Source organism: Chionomys nivalis, chromosome 7, assembly GCF_950005125.1.
Source record: "Chionomys nivalis chromosome 7, mChiNiv1.1, whole genome shotgun sequence".
Classification (NCBI taxonomy): Eukaryota; Metazoa; Chordata; class Mammalia; order Rodentia; family Cricetidae; genus Chionomys; species Chionomys nivalis.
In genome coordinates this window covers 15,233,704-15,260,181 of record NC_080092.1, presented here as the reverse complement: position 1 = coordinate 15,260,181, position 26,478 = coordinate 15,233,704, and the positions used below count along the sequence as shown (strand labels likewise).

General features: G+C 41.7%; 1 protein-coding gene across 5 annotated transcripts in view; it reads left to right on the top strand.

Moving 5' to 3' along the window:
* Positions 1–26,478, top strand: part of Crebrf (CREB3 regulatory factor) — an 84,638-nt gene that overhangs the window by 14,632 nt on the left and 43,528 nt on the right. For 2 of the 5 annotated variants that reach the window (XM_057776777.1, XM_057776774.1), the window contains exon 2: positions 2,355–2,887. The exons of 1 other annotated variant lie outside the window; for it this stretch is intronic. The gene's annotated coding sequence lies outside the window, so the exon portion shown is untranslated. Of the gene's footprint in view, positions 1–1,657; positions 2,888–25,381; positions 25,506–26,478 lie in introns of those variants that run through there. 2 more of the 5 variants (XM_057776776.1, XM_057776778.1) reach the window with 2 other exon arrangements.

Here is a 26,478-nt window from a genome sequence, read left to right as displayed (position 1 = left end):
TTTCCCATTCCACCTACTGGGGGAAGTTCAAAAGAGCTATGGTCAGACTTACCAAGATAATTAGAATTTGCTAAGGTCCCATGTGGTAAATACTCATTGCATCATTGGGTATTGGGGTCCTACGGTGTGCTTGGCATTCTGGGAGAGAGACATATTGTTTTCCTTTTTTTTTTTTTTTTTTTTTTTTTTTTTTTTGGTTTTTCGAGACAGGGTTTCTCTGTGGTTTTGGAGCCTGTCCTGGAACTAGCTCTTGTAGACCAGGCTGGTCTCGAACTCACAGAGATCCGCCTGCCTCTGCCTCCCAAGTGCTGGGATTAAAGGCGTGCGCCACCACGCCCGGCTTGTTTTCCTTTTTTCCTATGCATCTACAGTTACCTATTAATCTGGTGCCCAAAAATTGTTTTAGCCTAATACGGTGGTTCATGTTTGTAATACATGTATTCAGGAGGCAGAAGCAGGAGTGCCATAAGTTTAAGGGTGGTCTGGTCTAGTGGCTGTTAAATTGCCGAGTTGTCTAGAGTTATCCTTACTTGCTATTTAGTTTACGGCTGGCCTTCTAAATGGTGCTTTTTTTTTTTTTTTTTTTTTTTTTTTTTGGTTTTTCGAGACAGGGTTTCTCTGTGGCTTTGGAGCCTGTCCTGGAACTAGCTCTGTAGACCAGGCTGGTCTCGAACTCACAGAGATCCACCTGCCTCTGCCTCCCAAGTGCTGGGATTAAAGGCGTGCGCCATCGCCCGGCTTAAATGATGCTCTTAAAATAGTCTAATACTCCTACTGTGCGTTGTGTACTAGCTATATGCCAGGCATTCTGGTAAGTGCTTTATATGACTTATTTTTTAAACAATATTTTTATTTTATATATGCATGTGTGTATACAGTATATGTGCATGCATGCTTGCACTAGTGTGTGAATGTGGGCATGCACATGTGTCATGGTGTCCAGCCTTGGGTGTTCGTTCTTGCTTTCCACCCTGTTTGAGATAGGGTCTCATTATCACTGGCTGGCTTGTGAGTCTCTGGAGATTCTCCTATCTCAGATTCCCATCTCCCTGCAAGAGTGCTGGGATTACAGATGTTCCTGATACACAGCAAGCTTTTGCATAGGTTTTTGGGCATTCGAATTCAGGTCCTCACATTTGTGACAAGTGCTGTACCTACTAAGCCATTTTACCAACCCTCTGCCAATTATTTCACTCAGTTCTCACACCAGTTTCAGTTTTACAAAGGTAGAAATTCAGCTTCATCAAACTTACATCATTTGTACTGGATCACACGTGGTGAAACAAGGATTCCAATCCAGACTGTTACTAAGTCAGTAGCATAGTGACCGGCTGTATGTCTGGCATGGAGGGCAGAGGAGGAATGACATTGCTAGTCCCACTCTGCCTTCTTCAGGATAATGATCTAGGCAAATTGTTTTTATTCCCAAATCCATGGTTGTTTGCTTTTGAACCAGGGAGTCCATCACAATGTAGCTCGGGCTTGCTTTGAAGATCCACCTGCCCCAGGCTTCCCAGTACTGGTGTCACTGATGCATGTCACCACATCCCATCCCAGTACATGACTGTGACATTGATACTGTACAACGTGCCTGCATGCCTCCGTGGGTGGGAGGTTCTTTTGAGGGGGAGGTGTAAGGGTGGGTTGAAACCTGGTCTCATGAAGACTTGACTGTCATGCAACTCAGCATAGCTAAGTATAAACGTCACATCCTCCTGCCTTTGCCTCCTGAGTGCTGGAATAACCAGGGTCAACCACTATCCCCAGCTTCGAAGCCACATTTTCAGTGGTGGGTACTACCAAGGGAGAACTGATATTCGGAGGGAATCTGATGAAGTTTCTCTGACCTTTAATCTTCTTTCCTGTTTAAGAAAATACGTTTTCTGTGTTCGTGTGTGTGTGTGTGTGTGTGTGTGTGCGCGCGCGCGCGCTGTGCAGACCTGTAACTCCACACTCAGAAGACTAAGGAGGATCCTGAGTATAAAGAGAATTCTGGAAACAGCTGTAATAACTAGGTAGGTTATTTCCTCAAACGATTCCTATGAGTTTTTTTTTTTTCTTTTCCTTTTGAAAAATGGCTCTCTTATTGCATGCCTGTTGGGAGAACTATTGAGATAATGAATCTACCACGTAATACACATCCAATAAACTGTCAGCAGGATTAAGAGTCGTAAGCAAATTACAGGATCACTGGTGAGACAAGCTTGTCTGGAGAGCATCGAGTAACAGTGTGTTCAGCTGAATACAGTTCCTATCTCAAAGGTGCACGCACCTGATCCAAGATCTTGGGATCCAGACTTAATATTAGTCGATGAATAAGGCCAATTCTTTTTTTTTTTTTTTTTTTGGTTTAGCTTTGAAATGGGATGCCATTTACGAACCAAGATCTATGCAGTCACCTACTAACTAATTCCTTTAGTCCCCTGTGGTTCACTTAGCTGTAAAGTGAGCAGCATTCGGGCCTCATCTTAGTTCTGAGCCTACAGGCTGAATATGGAAGCCTCTGAAAAGAACATCATACGCGCACACGAGTTTGCAGCTCGCCATTCCCGGCGGCCCACGCCCACGCTCAGCAGCAGTCTCGGAGCCCCCGCTCCGCCCTCTCTTCCTGGTTTTCCCCGGCAACCCGCCCCTCTGGAGTCACGTGACAGGGCGCCGGCCGGACTGAGCCCCCGATTGGCCGGGCTTCAGGACGCCTCGCGATTGGCCCGGGGCGGCGGGCCCCCGCCTCCCTCCTCCTCCTCGCCGCGGCCCACGTGAGGGGGGCGAGTCACGCGATTTCCGGGAACCCGTCAGGAAGGACATAAACAAAACAAACCCGAGGCAGCATGGAGAGGGGCCGCGGCCGCGCGGCCGAAGCCAGCGCCTGAACCACCCTCAGCCTCAGGTGAGCGCCGAGCGTCCGCACGGGCGGGCGGGATGCGGCGGCCGAGAGCTACGAGCGTGGGGCGCGGGTGTCCGGCTCTGGCCGAGCGGGGCGGGGACCGAGGGCGCGCGGGACGGGGCCGCCGGTGCGAGCCGGGCCAGGCTGCTGCCGCGGCCGACGGTTATATAAAAGGAGGACGCGCGGACGGGGGTCCGTCCCCTCCGGGGTCCGGCCCTTTGCGCGCCCGGGAGCGGGGGGCCGCGGCTGCCGGCAGCCGGCCTGTCAGAGCGGCGAGCGGGTGGGAGGGGCCGGGAGGGAGGGGAGGAGAGGGGCGTGTGAGGGAGGCCGGCACGGCTGGTGCTCGGAGGGCTGGGGACAGGCGCGGGCCTGGCGGACTCCGGGCAGGGGCGTCGTAGGGCCACGGCTTCCCCCCCCTCCACCCCTCCCTGGGGGGCGGCGGGCGACGGGGGCCTCCCTCTCGGGATTTGTTTATATGTTCTCTCTAAGCAGCTTGAACGGCCCGGAGGCGGAGCCCTCGCAGGCGAGTGGCGGCCGGTGCTGTCCAATGGAGGAGGCGAGCGGGGACCTTGCGTCCAATGGGCGCAGGGGGGCGGTGCCGCGGGCCCCTAGTACGTTAGGCTGTGCCGGGGGTGGGGCGGGCTTGGCGGCCATATTAGATGGGAGGGGACGGGGATGGGGGGGGGGGGGAAGCGAGCGGGGCGGAGACGGGGCTAAGGGCAGGGAGCCGGGCCGGGGGCGGGCCGGGTGTCGGCTGGAGTCCCAGCGGACCCGGAAACCGCCCGGAGGCGCCCGACCCGGCTCGGCTGCTCCCGAGTGGAGTGGAGGTGGCCGGGAAGTACCGAGGGCAGTCTAGCCTCCCAGGGGGCGGTTCCTGGGACTAGATGGAGCTTAGTCTCTGGCTTCTCTCTCTTGCTTGGCCCTCTGCTGCTTGACAAATCCTGCCGCCAAACCCTGTAATCACCCTCCCTTAACCCAAGAAAGCAAACCTTTCTGCTGTTTCTGAGCAGGCTTGAGTCTTATGACTACCTTAAGGAGGTATTTGGGTAACTAGCGGTTTGTTTCTCTACCAGGCCTCAGGTGGAGGCAGTTAATCAGGAACTTCGGCATCTCTGGGTTTTGCAAAGCGAAAACCGGGTACTGGAAAAGCAGAGAAAGTTGAGGGCTGGGCGGGGTTCCCATTTTTTCATGTGGACGCCTCCCAGAGATCAGGCCCCTGTGCGTCTCCTCTCTTGCTCAAATACATTGGAAGCTGACATACATCAACTTCATGAGAAAACTGATTCGTGAGAAAAGTATTTAGGTTTGAAAGATCTTTAGGACTTTTATCTTTCCAGCACCAGCAGGTGAGAAAGAGGATCAAAGTCTGAATTTTTAAAAAGCAGAAGAGGTTTTTTGTTTTTGTTTTTTGTAAATCCCGTGATCTATGGTAAAATAAATGACTGCCATTTCATTGTACTTTAAAATAGCATCTTTCAGTGTTATCTAATCTAAAATAACTGAGAGATGCGTAAGGAGAAAATGGTGTGGTTATGGAATTAGAAAATCACTTATTTGTGTTGGGATTGTTTTGGTGCCATGCTAGCCTTGTTAAATGCTTATTTAAGTTTCCATTAACGTGAGCTTACAACCTGCGGCCACATTTGTATTGTCAAAGGTACCAGGCTACTGATGTCTTTGAGCACTTAGGAGTAGGAACACACTGCAGATATATTATCCTGGGATTCTCTTCAAGAGTTGAGCTGAAGAAAAATCTTAACAAATGGGAAATAAATTATTCATCAACTTTAGTTTTATGTAACTGACCCTCGGTTTTGTTAAAACACTGTAAAAAGATAACCCTAGATTATTTGATATATTTTAAAAATTGAGCCTAATTTTTATTTATTATTTATTTTTTGGAAACAGGATTTCTTTATGTAGCCCTGACTGTCCTGGAACTCACTCTGTAGACCAGGCTGCCTCAAACTCAGAGATTTGCCTGCCTCTATCTCCCAAGTGTTGGGATTAAGTCATGCGCCACCACTGCCCCGCTAAGTATAATTTTTCTAGTGGATGAAATATTAGCCCTATATTCTATGACTTAATATTGTATAGCTAAGTCCCAATCTGCCATAATGCCATGATCAGTTATAAAAGGATATAACTAATTGTTTCACTGATACCTAGAATACTTGTATTCAAGACAGTTTTCATTGCTTATGTAGTAATTTCTTAAGAATGGCAAATATTTACACCAGAACTTATTTTGATTAAAATTCTTTTATATGCTTAGTATACTTTAGGGTTTAAGAAATTGTAAGTGGGGCTGGAGAGATGGCTCAGCGGTTAAGAGCATTGCCTTGCTCTTCCAAAGGTCCTGAGTTCAATTCCCAGCAACCACATGGTGGCTCACAACCATCTGTAGTGAGGTCTGGTGGCCTCTTCTGGTCTTCAGGCATACACATAGGAAGAATACTGTATACATAATAAATAAATAAATATTAAAAAAAAGAAATTGTAAGTAAGTAAATTAGTAAGCATTGGGGCTTAAAGAATCATTATTATTGTTGAGACAAGGTTTTTCACTTTGTAGCCCAGTTAGTTTTGAACTCCAGGGCATTAAGTATTTCTTCATGCTGGGACTACAGACAAGTACCTTGTGCCTAGCTCTGGAATTTTTAGTATAGTAAGTATACCAATTTTGGGTTCTTCATTTATCTTGTCATTCTGAATGTTTTATAACAAAGTGAAAACAAACTTTTATGAAGAAAATAACCTATTTGGTTGGTCTGAGTTTCAGAGCAAAAGGATAATTGATAAAAGTCCCTGGTGGTGATGTTGGGGACTAGAACAAGGTAGTGTGCGAGTCCAGAGACACTGTGTCTTTATTGAGTTAGTGTAGTGATTTTCATTTCTGTTTGTTTCTTTGTTTATTTTTGAGACAGGATCTCTCTGTTAGGAAGCCCTGACAGTCCTGGAACTCACTGTTTATAAATCAGGATGGCCTTGAGCTCAGAGAGCACTAAGTGTCTCTTCCTCTTGAGTGCTGGGATTAAAGGTGCTAGCCACCACACTTGACAGAGTAGTGGCTTTTAAAACAGTAAATAAAGTTCATTGTTAGCTTTTAAAGTGTAATTTTTAGTCAAGATTAACAATGGTATTTTGAGATTCATTAGTAGTTTTATTTTCAGTTAGGTTTGTACCTGACTTTTTGGGGAAAGGTCTCACTGACATTCAGTAATGTCTCATTCCAAGGGAAACATTCCCACTCAAAATTTTTTTTTTTTTATTTATTTATTATGTATACAGTATTCTTTCTGCGTGTATGCCTGAAGTCCAGAAGAGGGCACCAGACCTCATTACAGATGGTTGTGAGCCACCATGTGGTTGCTGGGAATTGAACTCAGGACCTTTGGAAGAGCAGGTAATGCTCTTAACCACTGAGCCATCTCTCCAGCCCCCCACTCAAAATTTGTCACACTATTTTTGTTTGGTCCTGTGAGGTATGGTCTTTCCATGTTGCCCAGATTGGTTTTGAATGCTTTGATCTTCCTGTCTCAGCCTCCTGCATTACTGGAATCATAGAGATATGCCACAGTGCCTAGTTGTTGGTTCTAATTATCCCAGGACAGGAATAACTGAACTTCTTATTGCATAGAATTAAATAGTAAATATTTAATAATCTCTGTAATGATTGTTCAGCTCTGCATGGTGATGATTGATAAGAAGATACCATAGAGAATGCATTTTAGCTATATTCCAATAAAACTTTGTTTATAAGAGCAAGCTGTGCCTACTGGTAGCCCATAGCCATTGATAACTTCTGAAGACATTGGCTGAGTTTGAAGTGCTCAAGTGGTAAGGAATTGCAGGAGATGTAAATAAACACTTCAGATAGTATTGGTTCAATAGTCTAATGTTAGTATCTCCTGCCTTGAAAAGTTTCACTATAGGAACACAGGGCACCATCCTATTTTAGAATTTTACAGTCCTGTAGATGTTCTGAAACTGTTTTAAGTAGCTATTGGTTTAGTTGTGTTTGTTTTAAAGGTACTTTTTTTTTTCTTTCTTTTTGAGACTTGCGCCTTGGTTTTTAGCCAAGCTGGCCTTGAACTCCACTATGTTGCCCAACCTGGGCTACAACTTGTTTTGTTGTTGTGTGATTTTTGTTCGTTTTTTGAGATAGGATCTCTTGTTGGCCAGAAATTTGACCTTCAGTTTCTAATTCTCCCGCCTTCCTTTCCCAATAGGGAATTATAAGCATTTACAATAATATACAAGAGCCTTGTATATTATTGGTTTGTCATAATTGGGGTTTTAGAGGGGGACATTGGGGGTTGAGACAGGGTCTCTACATAACTCTGGCTGACTTGGAACATACTATGTAGACTAGGCTGGCCTTGAACTCACAGAGATCTGCTTTATTCTGTTTCCTAAGTGTTGGGATTAAAGGAATGCACCACCATACCACATCTGGTTTATGATAATTTTTATAACAAGGTCCCTTTTATGGGGGAGAGAAATACAAAAATTCTTTTTTACAAAAATTTGTATTGCGTTTGTGTGTCCAGGCACAAGTGAAGAAGAGATCCAGCTTTCAGGAGTCTTTCCTTCCTATCCACTGTGCGTCCTTTCCCAGGTTGTCATGTCTGGTGGCAAGTACCTTTATTCACTAAGACATCTTGCTTGGCCTGTAAAATCATTCTTGCTGGCTACTCTGATTCGTACTTGTGAGACAAAGTTGACTAGGAGAGATGCAGAGGACTTCCATGTTACTTCCTGACTAGTACTCCTCTGTTCCATCACTAGCCACATCATGTCTGCTTTTTACCAGATTCTGACCTTTCCCTCCAAAATCTGTAAGCCGTTCTCTAAACTGCTATTGATTTACTAATTCTAGTTATCCAATTCTTCTTCCCATGCCTCTCTTTTGAGAGTCTCGGGCTAGGCTTGCACTCTCTGTGTAGCTAAAACTGGCCTCAAATTCCTGATATTCTTGCCTCCACCTCTCAGGTGCTGTGATTACAGACATGAGACACCAATGTCCAATTATTTTGTACTTTTAACACCAACAGTGCTTTGATACCTTTTGTTTCAGGATTGTATTTTCACTTAATTATCTTTTCTTTCTTAAAATAGGATCTAATTATGTAATGGTGCCTGGCCTTGAGCTCAAAAAGCTCCACCTGCCTCCGCCTCCTGAGTACTGTGACTAAAGGTGTGTGTCAGGATGCTTGGTTAAGCTTGCTGTTCCTTTATCTTTTTCTAGACAGGGTATCTCTCGCTGTCCTAGAACTCATTCTGTAGACCATGCTGGCCTTGAATTCAGCGCTCTACTTGCCTGAGTGGTGGGCATGCACCACCACTCCGGTCAAGCTTACTGATTTTACCCTTTGGGTTTCTTGGGTGTTTCCGTGTGCCTTGAGTATAATATTGTGTCTGAGGGTCTGAGGTGCTGCTCTAAATAAACCTTTGCTGCTGCTCGCTCTTCCTAATGAACCTGCAACCTTCTCTATCACAGGCTTGCCATTCACTGAGGACTTTGAAACACTACAAGAATAAATTTTTTTTAGAAGTTCTTATGATGATAGGGAAGAATTAGAGGGTGAATGTACTTCTGTTCTTAAGATTCATGTAGAGGGGCTGGAGAGATGGCTCATTGACTAAGAGCACTGGTTGTGCTTGTGAGGAACCAACCCCGTATAGTTCCCAGCACCCATATGACAGCTCACAAGTATCTGTAACTCCAGTTCCAGCAGATTCCTATACTCTCTTCAGACTGCTGCAGCCACTTCCTACATGTGGGTACAGGCATACATCCAGGCAAAACACTCGTACAATAAAAATTAATCTTTTTGACAGAGACTCAATACCTTAAAACAGCAAGGGGGCCTTCTATCCATGTTGTCAAATGGGGGGCACTCCAAACTTGATAACCTACCTGAGTTCAGTCCACTGATGAGAAGAGAACAGATTCCTACAAGATTTCTCTGACTTACTTGTGCATGTACACACACAAATGTTATAAGAAATTATAAATGTCACCCAGGCGGTGGTGATGCACGCCTTTAATCCCAGCACTCGGGAGGCAGAGGCTGGCGGACCTCTTTGAGTTCAAGGCCAGCCTGGTCTACAGAGCTAGTTCTAGGACAGGCTCCAAAGCCACAGAGAAACCCTGTCTCGAAAAACCAAAAAAAAAAAAAAAAAAAAAAAAAGAATTATGTGGAATTTTACAATGCTACTATTTTGTGTGGTGTGTGTGTATTTGTAGTGTATGTGTAGGTGGCTGTGGAGTCAGATGTTGATGAAGTGTCTTCCTCAGTCACTCTCACATGATTTATGCCCTTGTACATGATGTGGCTATATGTATTCTGGTGTGACAAATTTGTGAAGTTGGTTCTCTCCTTTCATTTTTATGTGGGTTTCAGGGATTGACCTCAGAGTAACTGGTTTGTTACTCTTTCCTTACTGAGCTATCATTACCCTCTCACTTTCCTTTTTTTTTTTTTTTTTGGTAGTAGAATGAACAGATTTATTAAGGAAAGGAAAGAAAGAATTCCCAAGAGTGTGCATGATTGTAGGGATTTCACAAAGTAGACTACTTTAAGACAGAACTTACCACTAAACCTAGAGTTGGCTAACTGACTGGCTAGTGGACTCTTGGAAACTACTGTTTCCCCCAACCAGGCATAGTTGCAAGGCTGCGGTTACAGATACAGCACCCACACCTGCTTTTACATGAGCACTGGGAATATGAACTCAGGTCTTTGTGCTTATGCAGCAGACATTTTATCCATTGAGCCATTTTTTGAACCCAACTTTTAGAGGGTTTTTTGTTTGTTTGGTGGTTGGTTTTTGGCTTTTCGAGTCAGGTTTTCATTATATAGCCATGGCTGTCCTGGAACTCATTCTGTAGACCAACCTGGCCCTTAACTCACAGAGATCTACTTACTTCTGTCTCCCAAGTGCTGCGAATACATTGCCTGGCCCATTTAACAGGTTTTTAGACTTATTTTCATTGAAGTTTTTGCTCTTACTCTTGGAAACAAGTTGTCCATAGAGTAGGGGAGACAGTGACTGCTGCAGCCAGTGTTAAGGCAGCATTTCAGAACTTAGTGTTTAACTCTGTTGAAGTTGGAGATTCTTCACAGAAATGGTGGGTGGGACTGACCCAAGTTCTAAGGAATGATAAGGGAAGCATTCTGGTCTCATTGAGAAAGTATACAAGTTGTGTAGACACTGGGACTGTTGCATGGGAACGGATATGGGAGATTTAGGAGGAAAGAACTTTTGCTTCCACAGAGTCCTCTAATTTTCTTGAGGTCTGTTCTGAATGGTTAAGTTCCTGGTTTGTCTCTCTCTTCTCTTTCTGTCATCTCAGTCCGACACACTCTAACTTTGATTAGTTGTTCTCTTTTCACAATGCTTTCTTTTGGGAGGTGTGTGTGTGTGTGTGATTTTTTTTTTTTTTTTTTTTTTGAGACAGTGACCTCAGAAGGGCCACAAATTTGTGCCATTTTTCCTACTTCAGGTGCTAGGATTTTAGGCATGTTCCAGCACATTTGGTTTCTTCCCTAGTTTTTAGTTTTTCTTTTAGTCTCTGGCTAGTATCTGACCCACCCACCTTTTGCTTCTTTCTTATTTATAGGTACCCACATACCTGTGATTTTTGACCCTTATTCTCATTTCTTCTACTTTTAGGTTTTACTTTTACCCTTTCATTTTATTTTGCTTTTTCATTTTTTCTGTTGCACTTACATTTTTTACCCTTTCTAAATTTACTTTTATTTCTGTTGCATTTGTTTATGAATGTGTACCTGTGTGCATATTGCAATGGCGTGTTTATGGAGGAAAGTCTTAGGCATCAGTTCTCTTTTTCTACCATGTAGGTCTGCAGTAATTAAACTCAGATCATCAAGCCTGGTGGCAAGTGAGCTGTCTATCCAGCCTTTGTTTTTTTGTTGTTGTTATTTTGTTTTGTTTTGTTTTTTTAACTTAAATTTTTTTTTTTGAGACAGGGCCTTATTATGTAGCCTTAGCTAGCCTTGCGTTCACTATGTAGATCAGACTGGCCTAGAACTCCCAGAGATCCACCTGTCTTCTGAGTACTGGGACTAAAAAAGTTTGCCACCACATCCACCTTATTTTGCTTTTTGACACAGGGTCTCATAATGTGACCCAGGCTGGTGAGAAATACTCTGTAGCCCAAGCTGGCCTTTAACTCGTGGTAATCCACATGCCTGAGTCTCTTTGAGTGTTGAGGTTATAGGGATGGGCTACTATGCCCAGATAGATACCTGTTTTAAATCAGTATTAAAGAAGGTAACATAAATGAAATTTCATTCGGATTCAATACTTCCCATTCCCCCCAAAAAATGGAAGTGGGGAAAAAAAAGTTAATAGAATTTTGAGTTTTAATAAATGCTACCATCTAGCCACTGCTGTGATTAAATCTGTAATATTCCTGTCGTTGTACAGTGCCTCCTTTGAGGTTAGTCCTCCTTCCTCACCACAGGTCCCAGGCCCCAGGCCTCAGGCATGAAATTGCTTTGTCATGTTATGGCCAGCAATGGAATGTCATAAATGAAGCAATGCACTCCAGACTCTGGCTGCTAATGCACTTGAGAGGCCCTCCCTGTGTGTCAGTTTGGTCCTCGTAAGTTATCCTGTGGCCATATCAGTGATTCTCTGCTCACCAGTTTTTGGTGGTTGAGTTGATCCAGGTTTTAGGCCATTGTGAATGGTGGGTGAAAACATTTTTAACTTACTTTGTGTGCATTGGTGTTTTGCCGTGGGTGTCGGGTTCCCAGGAACTGGAATTATAGACAGTTGTGAGCGGCCATGTGGGTGCTGGGAATTGAACCCAGGTCCTCTGGAAGAGCAGTCAGTGCTCTTAACCAGTGAACCATCTATCTCTCTAGCCTGGGTGAAAACATTTTTGTACTAGTATTTTTAGTTTTTAGAAACAGGGTTTCTCTGTGTAGCCCTGGCTGTCCTGGAACTTGATTTATAGACCAAGCTGTCCTCAAACTCACAGAGATCCATCTGCCTCTGCCTCCCAAGTGCAGGGATTGATTAAAGACATGTGCCACTGCCACCACCCAACTGTGCTAGTCTTTTAAATAACTTTTCTAATATTAGCCACCTTTTACTTGACATCCGTGCAAAAAAACTGTTGTGAGAAAATTCCTAAAGTTGGCTACCTTCATAAATTGACTGTGTGTAAGATCAATAGTTAGAGCATCTATCAGCTTAGATGCCTATGTATGAATGGTCTGGGGAGAGAGTAGAGCAAACTAGGGAGCATAGTTTAGAGGAAGTCTCACCAGGGTTCAGTGGTCATCCTCTTGGGAGTATGTGCCCAGTGTGGTTAGGTCTGCCACCCCCCCCCCCCGCAAGAGAATGATAATAGGAATTAGAAATGTGATTGAAATTTCCAAATTAAGTGCTGCCAATTAAAATTTTTTGGCACCCTCATAGGTTTACTCACTTTTTTTAAAATTGATTTTTATTGAGCTCTACATTTTTCTCTGCTCCCCTCCCTGCTTTTCCCCTCCCCCCACCAATTAAATTTTAAAATGTTAAAAAAAAAACCAAAACTATGAAATCTGATATTTTGAGTCTTCCGCTTTTAGTTTTACTTCTTTTCCAGACAATCTCTCACCTATCTTAGGCTGTCCTTGAACTTACTGTGTAATTGAGGCTGATTTTGGAACTCCTCCTCCCTGTGTTGGGATTACAGGCATGCACTGCCATATCTGGTTTATTTGGGTTTTGTGTATGCTGTACTCAGTACTCAGTCTGCCAGCAGAGCTACATTCCCACTGAGCTACATCCTCAGCCCAGTCTTCCGCTTTGAAATGTACTTTCTTCTGGTAGAATGCAGTAGTTAGATTGTTCCCCCTCCCCTTTTTAAATAGCTGAGCTTATAACTTGCTTATTGTCCAGATCCCCAAGTTAACATTTTATTTATTTATTTGCGTGAGCTCATAGTGGCATGTTTTGAGGTAAGAGAACAAAATGGTGATTCTAGGGGTTTAAGTCTGGTGTTCAGGTTTGGTGATAGATGCCTTTACCTGCTGAGCCATCCTGCTGATCATAGATCTTCAAGGTTAGAACTAGCAAATTACTAAAAAGAGATTTTATCCTTCTGGTTGTAGAGCTATTAAGAGTATTGAGTACCTGCCTGAAGGACGGTTGACACCAGGTTCTGGTTATTCTGTGCTTTTTCTCCTTGGATAACTGCTGATTCTATTCAAATTGCTATGTTTTCTTGACAGTTGGAATAGTCTGTTTCACTTATTTAGTTTATTTCAACACCTTTGGAGATAAGTATGGTATAGATCAAACTTTCCATTTATTAGAAACTATATTAAGTAGATGTGAGTTGCCCAGAATCTGTGGTGAAGGCAGTATAACTATTAAAAAAAAAAAGTCAGCCTCATGTGCAGTTGTTGAAGTAATGAGAGCAGTGAAGAGGCTCTTTTCCCTGGTAATCTATCTGCTAATTCTTTCATGTTACAGAGATTAACTGGCAGGTTTGTGAACTGTTTTGTGAGTTCCAAGATTGTTTTGCTGATTTAGCCAGCATAATTCAGTGACCCTGAGAAAACGGACAAGGGTGTTAAATAACCTTGAATGGCCTGAGTAAAGGTATTTTATTTTTGAGAACTGGGATTGCACTTTGTCTTCTACATGCTAGTAAGTGCTCTACTACTGAGATATGCCCCAAGCCTCCTTTTTAAACTTCTTGAGAGAAATCTGGTTTGAGTGCCTGAACTGTGTCTTGAACTTGAAATTCTCCTCTACCCATTCCCTAGAGCAGTGTTTCTCAACCTTCCTAATGCTTCAATCCTTTAATACGTTTTCTCATGTTGTGATGACTCACAACCATAAAATTATTTTCACTGCTACTTCATAACTGTAATTCTGCTATTGTTATGAATCATAATGAAAATATCTGTTATACAGAATATCTGCTATTCGACCCCTGCAAAAGGGCCCTTAAGACCTCTAAAGGGGTCATGACCCATAGGTTTAGAACCACTGCCCTAGAAGATGGGATTGTAGGTCTGTGCCTCCAGTCTCAGCTCTTGAGTATCCCTTACTAACTTTAATTCCAGGCAGCTGAATTTTTGTGAGAAGTTTGGGAATTAGATTCTGTCCTTGGTTCAGGTTTTTACCTTTATAACAGCAGAATACCAGGAATTTGATTAAATACCAAAGAAGGAACCTGAGGAAATAGACATTTGTTGATTGCCTATTTTGTGTTCTGGCTATACACTTTAGTCATAGGATCACAATATCCCTGCAATGAGAGAGCAGTCCTTACATAAAAAGGCAATTAAGTGTCTGGAAAGATATTCCCAATATTTACTTAAGAAATACAACCTTTTCCTGACATGGTGGTGCTTGTCTATAATCACAAGCAGAAGAGAAGGATCATTAGTTTGAGGCCAGACTGGGCTATATAATAGTGAGGCTATTAAAAAAAAAAAAAACAGCAAGAACAAAAAAATGAGTAAGTACTATGTAAGACCAGCTTTGCACTGTTTCTGTCTCAGCCTCTTGAGCTTTGGAATATAGGCTTGAGCCACTGCTTTTAGATTTTATTGTTGTTATTATTTAAAGATTAAAAATGTAGCTGGGGCAGATCTCTGTGAGTTCAAGGACAGCCTGGTCTACAGAGGGAGTTCCAGGACAGCCAAAGATGCACAGAGAACCTGTCTCAAAAAGCCAAAAATTAAAGGTAAAAATAAAATATGTAAATAGAGGTTAAGCCAGGCGGTGGTGGCGCACGCCTTTAATCCCAGCACTCAGGAGGCAGAGCAGGAAGATCTCTGTGAGTTCAAGACCAGCCTGGTCTACAAGAGCTAGTTCCAGGACAGGCTCTAAAGCTACAGAGAAACCCTGTCTCAAAACAAAACAAAAAAAAAAAATGGAGGTTAAAATAAAGCCATGTAAGCTAGGCGGTGGTGGCGCACGCCTTTAATCCCAGCACTCGGGAGGCAGAGGCAGGCGGATCTCTGTGAATTCAGGGCCAGCCTGGTCTACAAGAGCTAGTTTCAGGACAGGCTTCAGAGATACAGAGAAACCCAGTTTTGAAAAACCAAAAGAGGAGAGAGAGAGAGAGAGAGAGAGAGAGAGAGAGAGAGAGAGAGAGAGAGAGAGAATCTGTATCGTACGTGTGCCATGTGCCCACTGAGGCCAGAAGAGGGGATGGGAATCTGTGGAGCAGGAGTTAGAAGTGGTTATAAGGTTTCTTTCTTTTTCTTTTCTTTTTTTTTTTTTTTGTTTTTTTTTTTTGTTTTTCGAGACAGGATTTCTCTGTGGCTTTGGAGCCTGTCCTGGAACTAGCTCTTGTAGACCAGGCTGGTCTCGAACTTACAGAGATCCACCTGCCTCTGCCTCCCGAGTGCTGGGATTAAAGGCGTGTGCCACCATCGCCTGGCTGGTTATAAGGTTTCTGATATGGTTCTAGGAACCAAACTCAGGTCCTCTATAAGAACAAATGACCACGGAGCCATCTCACTAGGCCAGTTTTTTTTTTTTTTCTGAAGTTTTATTTTTACCTGTGTATGCCACATGCATATGGGTTTTGATGGAGGACAAAAAAAGGTTGTTGGATCCCCGTGAGCTGAAGTTATAGTCAGTTTTGAGCCACTCAAAGTGTGTTCTGGAACCCAAACCCCAGGCCTCTGGAAGAGGCCCAACCTGTTTTGTTGAGCCATTTCTCCAGCCCCTAGTGTTAGTTTCTCAGACAAGATCTTAATGTAGCCCAGACTATAAAACTCAGTGGTCATCTAAGATGGCTTCAAATCATCATGCTGCTATGCTACCACAGTGTTCATCTTAAGCAGAGTATTTAATCTAAAATCTCCTTTTCATAAAAGTCTTTCTGGGCAATAAACTAAAATGACACTTAGCTTTTATGTTTGACTTGAAAAGAGGCAACTGCAAATTTCACTCAGTAGTTCCTCTAGCCCTGTGTTTATAAATCTGCTGCCTTAGTATCATGCTTATGATACAGCCAGTTTCATTATTGAAAAGGGGTGAAATCCAAAAAGAAGGGCATAGTAAGTTTTGAAGAGCAGCTAGAGTCCTGAAGACAGGAGTGCTAGAGTTGGGAGGCTATCTTCAGGAATTTCCTGATCTTGGTGTATACTCTGTATTTATTGAAACTTGCACCAGTGTGGATTTTCAAGCTACTGCTCTTATTCCTCTTCTTGTGTTTTATAGATTTCTGTAGAACAATTGAGAAAATCATCTGTTGAAGGAGATGGATTCTCTTAAACAATTTGAATAAATGAATTTTATGTCAGTTCAAAGCCTGGATTGAGTTGGTTTTTTCCTTTTTTTTTTCTCCTGAGACAGGGTCTCTGTGTAGTCCTGACTGTCCTGGAACCTACTCTGTAGACCAGGCTGACCTTGAATTCACAAAGACCCACCTGCCTCTGCCTCCTGAGTGCTAGGATTAAAGCCAATGACCTTTGCCTACTTTATTTACATTTTAAATTATATTCCTTCGTCCTGTTCTCCTTAAACAAAAATTATTGTAGGCCTCTAAATACTCAAGTTCATACAGAGTTTTCTGGGAAATAAAAAAGAATTCAACTTTTGATATTTTTATTATCTGATATTAGTGTTTTTAATACAAATTAGGAAGCTATTGTAAGATAACTTGGCACACATGGAGTGCTGCGCTCAATAAGTAAGTATTGAATGTCAGACTTCTTTCTAATGACCTCATTGCGTATGAAGAGTGCTTTACTTCTGACTCATTGTCCCCAAGGATCTGTGGTCTCGGAGATTTTTCATTCATTGTAAGCCAAGCTGCCCAATTTCTGTCCCACAAAAGATATTAGCTTTGGAACTATAATGAAATAGGAATATGATGATTAGTCATAGATGTCACTGTCAGTGAAAGCAAGGAAGAAGAAAGCTTTGAACAAACATACACAAGCCAGGTCTCTCTGTTGGAGAGACTTCAGGGGGCAAGGTCAGATTGTAAGCATCTGAAGGGTGCCAGGGAGCTGGTAAGGTCAGTCTAATAGTCATGCTTATTTAAAGTGGAAGATACGGTTGGGAAGATTGTTTCACTTGTTATCTTGAATATTTTAGACATTACAGACTTAGGAGTACAGTGCTAAGATCTGGCAGGCAAGGAGAGAATAACTTCAAAACAGGGCCTCATGCCAGGTGTGGTAGCATTTACCTGTGATTCCAGCACTCAGCTAGCACAGACCAAAGGATTGAATTGGAGGACAGCCTGATTTTCTTTAGGAAAATAGGGCCGGGTACAGTGGCAGAGGTGGAAGGATCTCTGAGTTGTCTAGCCTGATGAACATAGTGAGTTCCAGGCCAGTCAGGACTACTCAGTGAAACCGTGTCTTAAAATAACGAGGTGGGGGAAGAGGAAAAAGGAAAAAAAAAAACTGAAACCTAAGACGTAGAGAGAGGAGAATTGTATAGACAAATGTTGGAATGATTCAGAGTAGTGAGAGCCAATAAAAGTTAAACTTAGATTATTTGTGTGCATTGTTAGGTAAGTGTTCAGTATATCTTTATTAATAAAAAACGTGCAGCATAAATTAGTAAAATGGTTAAGGAAGAGTTGAATCTGAGATCAGTCTCCACATCTGACTGTCAGAGATGACTCTAATTTGGAGCAGGAGCACTTGGATGGAGTTGCTGGCGTAGTGTCTATGAGATGGTGGGGTGTTAGCACAGATACCCTAGCTGAAGGTGGTAGGCACATGCATGCATATTTGGAAGCTGAGGGAAATTTAGGATTGAGAGAAGAGTGTCTGTGGTGGTAGGTTTGTTGAGAGGCATCATTAGTTAATGACCTTAGGCAGATCTCTTACTCTTGCTGAAGTGGTTTTTTTTTTTTTAATTAGTGTAAAATAGACAACATGGGATAATGATGTACTTTGACCAGAATAATTTTACCAAAATGCTGACTCCTGTTACTTACCCAGATTCTGTCTTGCGCCTTGAATCTGTAAACAGTAGCACAAATATAAGCTGAATATTTTGTCCATAGTGATCACTAAAAGTCTCTGGGTTGGAAATGCAGTCTCTGCTTCTGTCAAGATTTTTTCAGTGGCCCTATGCTCTGGAACAATTAAAATGCGTAATACCCCTAAAGTCTTCCAGTCAGTGGTTTTGAGAAGTAAGAAGTAGCCCTTCCGGCTTAACCCATTGTGATGGAGCCACCCCTGGGCTGGTTCAGGAAGAAAGCAGGTTGAGCAGGCCAGTATGCAACGCTCCTCCATGGCCTCTGCCTCCAGGTTCCTACCCTGCTTGAGTTCCTTTTCTGACTTCTTTCATGATGAATAGTGATGTGGATGTATCAGCCAAATAAGTACTTTCCTTCTCAAGTTGCTTTGGTCATGGGGTTTTATTACAACAATAGTAGCCCTGACTAAGACAATTGGGGTTTAGTTAAAGAATCATCTGGACTTTTTCATACTGTAGACTGTTTTGCCATAGTGTAATAGCAGGGTGTGTGGTTAAAAATCCCTTTTTGTTAAAATGACTAAATAAAAATTTCAAATATTCAAAAAAAAGTAGCTCTTCCTTCTAACTTAAATTATTCCAGAAAGGTGTGTTGATATCTTTCTTCTCTATTGGTTAAAAGGACTTCCCCCCCACTAGTCTTTTAAAGGAATTGAACAAATGCATGAGAAATCTTGTGTCTTCAAGACCTCAGTTCAAGGAGAAAGATCACTTTTTAAAAAAATATTATCTTATGTGTGTGAGTGTTGTGACTACATGTATGTTGGTGCACAGTATATATGTCTAATATGCACAGATGTCAGATGAAGGCTTTAGATCCCCTGGAACTGGAGTTATAGATGACTGTGTGCTACCATGATGAGAATTGAACCTGTGCAATAACAAGTGCCCTTAACCAGTGATCATCTCTTCAGCCCTGAGAGAGCAGTTTTGAGATTTAGATTCTCTCAGGTCCTTAGAATTATCAGCAGAATGTGACTTTCATTCTTTTTATTTATTTTTTGGTTGTAAACCTCATTCAGCCCTTATATTTTTAAAACTCTTGTGAAGCTAATAGAAGACTTGAATTGACTGTTCAATAAAGGGGTTTTACAGGGTAGGAGTGCAGAAGGATCACAATGGCTCAGTGCTGTTTGGGCCACTCAAATACCTTTTGATCTTTATATTTAATAATATTTATTCTTTGAGAATTTAATACATGCATACACTGCATTTGTTCGTATTCACCTCAGCTCTCCTATTCACTCCCTTGATCTTTAAGAACAAAATCTAATCTGTCTTCTTAGTCTCATCTTTTCGTGTCTGTCTTTTATCTTTAAGAGCTGTTAGCAGTGAGACTGCAAGACTTGAGAAATAAGGGTCTTACACTAATAATTTTTGCTGGGTGGTGCGTGCCTTTAATCCCAGCAATCAGAAGGTAATGATGGCAGGCAGATCTCTGTGAGTTCAAGGCCAGCCTGGTCTACAGAGCATAGTTTCAGGACAGCCAGAGCTGTTACACAGAGAAGCCCAGTGTGTTGGGTTGGGGGAGGGGGGAATTCTTGGCTCAAACTGTAATAGTATATTTTGGAATTTATATACCTGTAAATTTTTGAATCTAAAGTATGCTATTGAAGTGTAAAATGTGATTTTCCTGAAGTTCTTTTTTTAAAATTTTTTTTATATTTACTTATTTATTATATATACAATGTTCTGTCTGTGTGTATGCTTGCAGGCCAGAAGAGGGCACCAGACCTCATTACAGATGGTTGTGAGCCACCATGTGGTTGCTGGGAATTGAACTCAGGACCTCCGGAAGAACAGGCAATGCTCTTAACCACTGAGCCATCTCTCCAGCTCCCTTCCTGAAGTTCTTATACAAGAGCAGGACTGCATTTTGAGGGGACTTCCCCCAGTGCATTCTTGCAGAAGCTTTTGCTTCCTCAATGGTGTGAAGCTCTTAGCTCTGCTGTACTAGCAAGTAGTGGCTTGATTAATGATGAAAGGATTATTTTGACCAGAGTAGAGTGGTTTTCAAAGGGGAAAGAACTTTTGAAGAGAGTGAGTGAAGTGAACCACGTGTGACAGATGGGTTCTGGTTGGCTAAGGTACTTAGGTGGTTGGTAAGCTGCCTTTCTTGCCAAACAAGAGAGGTCTCCTTGGGTGCACCCATTGTGTAAGCTTTATATGTAACTAAATCAGTAGTTTAGCCTTAGTGTCTCCTTCTGTCTTCCTCCCCTCCCCTGTCTTCTCTCTCCTTTCCTTACATCTGTCTCTTGTCCATCCTTCCTTTGTTTGCTTTCTTTCTTCCTTTAAGGTTCTGGAGAAGCCCATTATTTAAATTAGTTCTTGGGACAGTTTCACCTGTTTTTCGTTTGTTTTTATGAATCTCTCTATTCATACCTTGACTGTTTTAGAACTTGCTGTATAGACCATGCTGGCCTCAGATTCAGAGATTTTATTTTACCTCTGCCTACTGAAAGCTGCTATAGCAGATGTGAGCCAATGTGCCCAGTGTCAGTCTCTGTATTTTAGAATGGTTTATCTCTATAGTTTAAAGACTTAAAAAAATTTGGAGTACAGACTAGTAAAGATTAGGACAGAACAAATTAACAATGTCCTATGGATTACATAATAGTATATAGTGCATTGATATTTCTTGTCTAAAATACTTGGAAATTTGTAACCCCGTATTTATTGCTTTATTCACTATAGCAAGGAATTGGAAGCAACCTAGTTGTCAATCTGTCTTAGTGTTTCTATTGCTGTGAAGAGACCATGGCAACTCTTAATAAAGAAAATCATTTATTTGGGGCAGGCTTGCAGTTTCAGAGATTTAGTCCATTATGTCATGGTGGGAAGCAAGACAGCATGCAGGCAGACATGTTGCTGGAGAGGTAGCTGAGAGGTCTACATCTAGATCCACAGGCAGCATGAAGTGAACTGTCATACTGGGCATGGCTTGAGCATATGTGAGATCTCAGAGCATACCTCCTTAGTGACAGACTTCTTCCAACAAGGCCACACCTACTTCAACAAGGTCACATCTCCTAATAGTGACAATTCCCTGTAGGTCAAGCATTCAAAACATGAGTCTATGGTAGCCATACCTATTCGAATCACTACACCATCAACAGGTAGATGGATAGTGAAAATGTATAAAGTGGATTACTATGTATAATATTAATCAAGACCACACAATCTCAGAAGGAATCCACATGTTCCTCATGTAGTTCCTAGCCTATAATATGCATATGTGTGCATATACACATTATGTACATATGGGTGTAATAAAGCATGCAGAAAGGAGATCAAGAAAGGACAAATACATAATGAGGTGATGAGAAAGAATGGAATTTAAGTAATGGAACATGAGTTAGGAAAAAAGATATAAAACTAATTTCCTAGTTTTAGCTTTGTCATGAATTTTTTTTGTTTCTGTGTGATGGGTAAGCGCATAAAAATACAATGGATTGTGAAAATGTAAATCCAAAGTGAACCGCATAGCTTCGATGTGGCTACTCTAACTTTAGTTCATTGAATGGATAGACTTTGAATCTGTCTAATCTTGCTATGTGATATCTTTTTATTTTTTTAATTTTCTATTTTTTTTTGTTTTTCAAAGCAGGGTTTTTCTGTGTAGCGTTGGTGCCTGTCCTGGAATTAGTTCTTGTAGACCAAGCTGGCCTCGAACTCACAGAGAACCACCTGCTTTTGTCTCTTGAGTGCTGGGATTAAAGGTGTGCACCACCACTGCCTGACTTGCTGTGTGATACCTTTTATTTGCAAGTTCTTTACAATAAAATTTTAATTAAAAATCAATAATTTAGAAATACAAAATACACATAAGGCCGGGCGTGGTGGCGCACGCCTTTAATCCTAGCACTAGGGAGGCAGAGGCAGGCAGATCTCTGTGAGTTCGAGACCAGCCTGGTCTACAGAGCTAGTTCCAGGACAGGCTCCAAAGCCACAGAGAAACCCTGTCTCGAAAAACCAAAAAAAAAAAAACAAAAAAACCCAAAATACACATAAGCATTTCACGTTTGTTACGCGTTCTCACTGTGTGATTCTGGCTGGTGTGTTACTTGCTGTGTAGTTAAGGCTCACTTCAAACTTGTGGCAGTTTCCTGCCTCAGCCTCATGAGTGCTGGGGCTACAGGCATAAGCCAACATTCTTGGAACCAGTTTACCATTTTTAAGTATGTATATTAATTGTGTTGTGTAGCCATCACCACTGTTTCCAAACATTTAAGTATCTCAAACAGAAACTCTGTCCTTTAAATCACAACTCCAGTCCCTCTGTTCTACTTTCTGTCTTTATGAATTTTCTCTGTTCTAGGCACTTGATGTAAGTGAAACTGTAACTGTTCTTTTATATCAGACTTAATTTACTTAATATAGTGTTTTTAAGGTTTGTTGTAATATCTGTTAGAATTGCTTTTGTCCTTGTTCTGTTGTGTATACATGGATGGCTATTTCAATTGTTTTTACCTCTTGGATATTATGTTTAATGCTGCTATGAATGTGGGTGTTTGCTGTTTAAGTCAAAAATGGAGTTTTCTGGATCGTGTGATAATCCTTTAACTTACTGAGAAACTACCAGACTCTCCCTTACCATCTGTACCATTTTACATCTCTACTAGCAGTTCATGAGGGTTCTGATTATTTCTGTCCTTTTCAACACTTGTTATTTTCCATATTTTAGATAATAGCTATACAATTGGGTGTGTCAAAAATTTTAAACATTGCTCTGGTGATGTTGGATGACTCATAAGGCAGTTAACTACTGAGGGGAGCTATTTTCGAATTACTAAAAGGAGTGAGTGGCCTAAACTACTGTAGTAAAAAGGGATTCTAACTGTCATGTGTAGATCTGCTTACTCATTTTAAAGAGGGTCTGTGTGTGTGTGTGTGTGTGTGTGTATGTGTATGTGTATGTATATGATTCTTTTCCTTTTTTATGCTGAGAGACAGACTGACACTGACTTGTTATGTAGTCCAAATTAGCCTGGAATTTGAGCAATGATCCCCCTGCCTCAGTTACCCAAGTGCTGAGATTATTGGCATGAGCCACCACATTTCAGTTAGTCTATAAAGAGGCTTCTGTGTTTCTTGATGTGACGAGGGAGTAGCCAAAACTTTCAGGGGCACGGGGGCTTGGAGCTCACCAGTCAACTCTTGGGTTTTGTTTTTGAAGTCGTTTATGATGAATTGTTTGCATGGAGCTAGGGATGAACTTCTGTAAGCTGTCTTTTGACTGTGTGTACTATATTACTTTAGCTGTTGCCGTATCTGACGTGCATAGTAAGCCTTATCCTGTGTCTAGAGAACCAAAGACCCGAGAGCTGGACCTGGCAGGGCTGTAAAAGAGATTGGAACTATCTTTTCTTCAGGTACCATTGCTGCTCAACATTTACTAACCCCACCTCCCTGTCTCAACAGAGCTGGGCTCCAGTGCAGAATTGATTATGATACCTAGAAAAAGTTGCTGAATAGTTTTTTAAAAACCCAGGTCCAGAACCTCTTTAGGCAGATATGCTGATGGTCCAGTTTTGTCTCCCCTGAAAAATGCACACAACTTCCCTGAGAACTGGTATGCCAGTGCTGTGAGCAAAAGGAAGAGTGACTGGGAAAGTGCAACCACTTCCTTGTTTGTCTTTTATCTGGAAAAGGATTAGATGATACAGTTTTAGAGCAATGCCTCATGGGAGATGCTGTGTGATGGTAATTCTTAGAGAAGATACCTGTATCTTCCACTCTTGTTACATAATGAAGGAAAATAGCCTGTACTGCAGATGTAAGAGATAAGATAAAATTTTATTTTAAGACAAGGTTTCATTGTGTAGCCTTGGCAGACCTGGAACTCACTATGTAAACAGGCTGGCTGAACTCAAAGAGATCTGCCTGCCTCTATCTCCTAAGAGTTGGTATTAAAACTTTGTGCACCATGCCCTATCTTTGGCTTTCAATTTTTAAAAAAATTTCTTTCTCTCTCTCTGTGTGTATGTGTGTGTGTGTTTGCACTCTCACGTACATGCTCCAAGGAGTACATGTGGATGTTGGGAGGACAACTTTTTGAAGTCACTTCTCTCCTTCTACTTAATCTGTGGATGAAACTCAGGCTTGAGAAGCAAGTGCCTTTGCCCACTAAACTATCTGGTCAGCCTTTGCTTACAATGTAATGTGTTTTATTAAACCACTTTTGTATATATGTGTAATTATACTTCGTTCTTATCCATTTCTCCCAGTGTTCTATTCATTCATGCTTCTAAATAATTCCCCCTTCTGCTTTCGTATCATATAATCCATTGTCTTTTCTTCCTCCCTCCTTCTTTCCCTCCCTCCCTCTCTCTGAGCTAGAGTCTCTTGCTATGTATACTTGCCAAGCTGGCCTCGAATTCACTACCCTCTGCTTCAGGCTTTCTGGGTAGCTGGCATTACTAACATGACATCATACCAATTACACGTTTTCTTTTCCTTCCCTTTCCTTCCTTTCTCCTCTTCTCCTTTCCTTTTCCCCTTTTTAGAGATGACAAAACTGAGTCCTAAAATTGTTATTATCACCCAGTACTGTGTAATATCCAGGTGAAAACTGTGACTAACAAAGTCTGCTCTTTTTTGGCTTCTCTGCTAGATCAGGCTATTAGGGTAGCATCATTAGTAGACACCAGTAAGTATATGTTGACTAGGACTTCATTCTTCCCACAGTTTCAAACCTTGGTGCTTGTAATGGTAAGTTTCAGATTTTAGTAAGTAACAGCCCCATAGTCAGGTTATGTAGATTGCCAGGATTTTACTAGTCAATTTAGTTGAGAGGCGTAGCATGAAGAAATTGCCTTCTTGGAACTAAATAATAGGTCTAGAAAAGATGACATGACTTTCTTCCCAGAGTAATCAGAGGGAGAGTAGTGATAGGCTATATACCTGCTGGTCCCCATCAGGTTACCTGAGCAGAAAAAAGCTTGTCTGTCAGGGTTCTGCATAATATTTTATCTCCTTAGACTAGCAGTTCTCAACCTTTCTAATGTTGTGACCATTAATACAGTTTCTCATGTCGTGGTGACCTCCAATCATAAAATTATTTTTGTTGATACTTCATAGCTATAATTTTGCTACTCTTATGAACCGTAATGTCAGTATTTATGGAGATAGAGATTTGTCAAAGACCAAAGAAGTTGCAATACACAGATTGAGAACGGCTGTCTAAGACTATTGACTGGACTGAAAAGCATTGTGGACTCTGTTTCTGGGCCTACCATGTTTGCCAGTGTTTCCTCAGCTGGATCAGTATAAGTAGATGTGAGAGCCAGCTGTGGAAGGGCCAACAGACATCCAGGAAATACAAATGACTGTTAGTTCATTAGCCTAATTAAGTAGAACAATTAGTCTCTTTTCTCATTTGTTCAAGCAGTCTTGAACAGTGTTCTCTCTTTTCCTCTAATCTCCTGAATGTGAGAGCCTAAGAAGACAGTTCAATTTAAGGAGTGATGGCTTTTCTTTTCTTTTTTTTAAGAAGTGACATTGTGTCTGGACTGAATGAAAGCAAGAGTCATGTCACTGGTTTTTAGCTCCTAGGGAGATGAGGAGGATCTATTAAAGTGCACTGCTGAGCTCCACACCTTCAGTTTATGTCCTACTGGTAAGGTTAAGGCCTGTAATTCTGCATTTCTGATGCACCCGGGTGGATGTTGGTGGTTCTAGGATCATACTCTGAGAATCGCTTTCCAGAAAGGATGCAGTTGGGTGTAGCTTTTCAGTTTCTCTCCACATTAAGGTTTTCAGAAACAAGGGAAGAAAGCCTCCACTTCTTCAAGATCTCATGCCCAGTGATTGCAGTCAGCTTAGCCTACCCCTTGGAAATACTGTGCAAAGTAGTTTTTGTCCCATTTACCACATGCAGGCCATTAAAAATGGAGCAGTTTTTCTCTTTGGAGGCAATAGTTTGCGTATACTTCATGAAGTCACTGGGCTAGGCAGTAACTAGAGAGCACCTTGTAGCCTAAAATAGTAACTTTTAAAGGACACCTTTTAAGTATAAATCAAAGAATAATGTTCGTGAACTTACAGATGTGATGTTTAATGTAGAAGGTATGTTAAATTCTCTTCCTATTTGTATGACAGGTGTAGAGTTACAAGAGATCAAACTGGAGTTCACTTTCACAGTCAGTATATATAGTAAATGTTACGATGGGTTTTCAAAGATGATGGAGGGAATGAGAGCTTGACTCTAAAATAGTTTTCAAATCACAGAAAGGATGAGGATATATCAAAGTGTTTTAAAAAGACTGTTACAGATTTATTTATTTACTTGCTTGCTTATTTGATACGGAGTCTTTCTGAGTAACCTGGACTGGCTTAAAACCTTCTGTAGCTCAGGGTAGCCCAACCTTGTGATCTTTTTATCTCATCTCCGGAGTGCTGGGATTATAGGTGTATGTCATTGCTTTCAGCTGCTGATTGATTATTGACCAACCTTATTTTAGAAATAAACAATGTTAAAGGGTATACTTCAGAATAGTAGATACTACAAAATGAAAAAAAATCTTGAAAATTCAACTAAGATTTATTTAAAGCACAGTGTTCTTTATTAATGTTCTTTTGAAAGGTCAACT